We start from the raw sequence: 4,163 nt of genomic DNA on the forward strand, positions 1-4,163 counted from the left end.
TTTTAATACTGCTGATGGTTTGTGGAATTCATGGAAAAACATTGTTATCAAATCTGCTGAAGGTATTGGTAAAAAATATATATTAGAGGAGAGAATAAACCATGGTTTGATAAAGAAGCTGCTATTGATAATAGGTAAAAAGCAGCACAAATATATAGAAAATATATTAAGAAAAATTCATTTTTCAATTATCATTTTGATTTCTACAGGGGGCGGGGGAAACTTAACAGGAGAATGCCATCTCCCCCTTGGCTCGTTGCTCCCATGGTCTAAGGAAAATATTGAAGGTTATAATGGCTACCGGAATTGCATACAGTACTACTATTAACCAATGATCACTACTATAATATATACTGTACTGCATTCGTTGTTGGATTTGACATTTGCTTTTTAAGTAACAGGTCTCCGGTTTTTAATCTAGGTGGAAGTTGAGATTCTGTCAAAGGGAAAAGATGCGTGGAAATATGAGAGAATTGTGGGCGGAGGTATACACTCTCGAAGTTTTCTCTAGTTATATTATCATTATCATTAATAATAGGCCTAAATATTATTACCATCATCAATATTATTCTGTATTTCCAGTCATTTACTTTCTTGTTTCTTGAGTTATCTTCACAGCCGATAACAAATTGTTTTTAATAGTAGCTACATCATCTCCTTGGTTTCTGTGAACTCATTTTTAATTTATCCCTTTGATATGGATGTATGCTGAAGACCTTGAAATTTACAAGAATTTAGACGGGTGACTCAATTATTCTTCAGGATGACCTTCACTAATGACTGGTCCCAGAATTTCCAGAAATGGGATCATAACCCCGGAAATAGGGGTAGCGGTAGCGTCGGGGAGAAAAAGCATATCGTCAGGGAAAAAGGAAAATTATATGTAGGCCCTATTATTTTTATTCTAAAATTAATTAAATAAGCCTTTGAAATCCCTAAATTGTCATCGTTTTCGGGACCTCCTGGACTCATCAGGGACATCGGACCTCCAGTCGGTCAAATTCTGGCGCCACCCCTCTGTCTGCAAAGTGTAAATTATTAATGTTAAGAAAACGATATTTATCAACGATAAAATTGAAAGAGTCCTTACTCACAAAGATCGAATAGTGTTCATGTTTGAATCTAAACTTTTGTTTTCTGCAGAAAATCGCATGCTGGGCTCATGTAGAGAAATTGTAAATATCATGCCCGAACCAAAATTACAATTTATTGGATTAATTCGGCCTCCTCGATTTTGTTTTAGTTTATAATTTAATTAGTTCTGTTTAGTTTATCGTATTGTAGGTTTCATTGTCGTTTCATGCTATATTTTGCTTATAAATCATCAAACTCAATTAAAATAAATGTCTTTCACCCGAGTTCGAGTTTGTAGAGATTCCAGACCTTACGTATAAAAAACAAATTATATACATAACATTTTTCAATTGTCAATTTATCAGTGTCCTCTGCCATAGATGAACAACAAAACTACAGTTTACGTCCCTTTATCGGGAGAGTGAACCCATGCCAAATGCAAGGGCGCAGATCTGTTTTGAAAGGTGAGGAAATTCACCGTACCCACTTAAGCCCCACCATTGGGGAACAAATTTGATTATATGGCCGGAAATTACACTCATATGATATATTAAAATTCATCATCGTTCATCACTAATTGACAATTATAAGCTCCAACAAATTCCTCTTGATCTTTTATCAGCAACTTTAAGTAAAAGATTATTCCATGAAAAGTGTACAAGAGTTGTATGTAAGTAAGTTAATGATTTTACTTTAACGGCATAGAAATGCTGAGTACGCTCATTTTATTTAACTCCAGGCATCTTCTTGACTTGAATTATTGTGGTCAACCCCCATATGACTTGTAACCAATGAATTACCGTAACATTGCCTGGCTGTGACAACAATCTGATCTAAAATGGAACACCCACGTTAACGATATGATACGTAAAGCTTCTTGTCGCATTTATATGATTAGCTGCCTGAAAAGAAATGGAGCGGATCAATCTGATCTTATATTTGTTTTTTATCTTCCTATATTCGACCACTTCTGGAATTTGCATGCCCTGTTTGGACTACCAGTATTACTTCAGCACAAAGTTATAACATTGAACGGGTACAAAAAAGAGTACTACGAATTATTACTTATCCTAAACAATATAGTTATGATCAAGTTCTAGATCTATACCAAATCCCCACTTTAATTGAAAGAAGGAGAACTCTTTTGACTTCATTTGCAAAATCGCTTACAATTCTGAACGCTACTCGCATATGCTACCTCGCAGACGTATTGACTCAAACGTTTCACACAGAAGAGTAAGAAAACTCCAAGGACTCATTCCCAAAACTAAGAACTCTGCAATCCCCTCCATAATAGGAATTCTTAATGAACTTTATTAAGGTTCATATCATAAACTTATAATGATTATCGAACAGATTCGAAAAACTCCGTTTCGCATAATTGAAAATAAACAAATGAATAGGGTTTTACATAATGAAAACATCAAAAACCAATAGTAATTTTTTTTTTTTTTTTTTTTTTTTTGAGTGTTGTCTGGTCCTGAATTTGTGAATTTTGTGGTTTGTTTGTGCTTTTTTGATGTCATTTTGGTTAATCGATTACTGTTACTACGAATCTTAACGTGGTATATTGCTAGACATATGCTAACCTGAATAATTTCGAACAGTTTCGTAAATACTCTGTTTCGCTTAATTGAAAATAAACAAATGAATAGGAATGAATGAATACAGTAGGAATATAATTTTTTATTTTTTTTTATTTTTTTTTTTTTATAGGAATGTGTACATTCCTATATATTTACTTCCTTTTTTTATATAAGTAATTTTGAATTGTATTTTGGAATTGTAATTTTAATTGTATATTTTAATTGTAGGCCTAATTATGAATTGTGTATAGTAATTTTTTTCCCCTTGTAAATATAACAATTTCAGTCTTTCCTTTGTTTGACTGCTGCTATATATTTTAATGTTTTATGATTGTGCAATAAATACCTTAATGAAAAAAAACTTAGACCGAAGTTGGGCAATTACACGTTAATGACTCGTTCATCATGCTGTGTCCCTAATGGCGCACCATACATAGTGTTGTTTTGCGTGTAACAACAAACCCGGAAACCGAAATGAGCTTTCGTTTTTCTTTATTTTTGCAGCGTATTTTAAAGATATTCTTCTGGTAAGTAGGCCGTAGATTTTGAATCCAGATATCCAAACCTTGGATAAGCCTAGGTAGCATTGGCTACTTAATTCATTAGCTAGGACTAGGTAGGCTTATGTAGGAGGGCCTAGGCTATATTATAATAAGCCTAACCTAGATGAATCACCGCCTAGGGTAGGTCTAGCCTAGGCTAGGCTTATGATGACTGTCTATGTATAGGCCCTATGTTGTTGTTGTGTTCGTTTATAAAATGAAATTTTTATCATGTTTATAAGCTACTAGGCCTATGCTTGATTGAACATTACTCCAATTGAAAAATGAAATTTGTCTGAATCACTAACACTGAACAACATTGGCTATTATTTATTTATCTATAAATTAATTAATTTGTTTATTTGCTTGTTTGGTTGGGCAATTCCACGGTAACTCATGCTACACTTTGCTCATCCATACTGTTTTCAAGCTCTAGTTATTAAATTAATTTGATTGAAATTTTCTTTTTTTTGTATTTTTACACATGCATCCAAGGCTATATCACCATAGAATTACAAAAATAAAATACAACTAGGCCTAGTGCCCTGCTTTGCAAAATTTTTTAGGTGGCAACCCACTTTCAGACTTCCCATACTTTGGCAACCGTAGGAATATATAATACTATCATCAGCAGCGTAGGTACGAGCCGTCATTGCAAATGGGGCCCGGGGCTATTGTGGGTCTGTTTAATATGCCTGTAAATCTAAAAATAGCAAAGAAAATTCCTAATTAAGTTAAAAGGACCCCTCAGTGATGTTAGGTTTTAGAGACCATTATTAATGGTTAAAACCCCATTCCCGGCAAAATTTCACTAAAAATGACTTTTTTTACAAAATATGCATTTGCATTACTCCAATTATCATAAATCATGGAAAAATATTGGCATGAATTTTAGTTTTACTCAAAAGAATAAAAAAAATGAGAAATACAGACTATTTCTCATAAAATATTACCATTTTCT

Source organism: Anneissia japonica, unplaced genomic scaffold (assembly GCF_011630105.1).
Source record: "Anneissia japonica isolate Jap-2015-1 unplaced genomic scaffold, ASM1163010v1 scaffold690_len516080_cov150, whole genome shotgun sequence".
NCBI classification, from domain to species: domain Eukaryota; kingdom Metazoa; phylum Echinodermata; class Crinoidea; order Comatulida; family Comatulidae; genus Anneissia; species Anneissia japonica.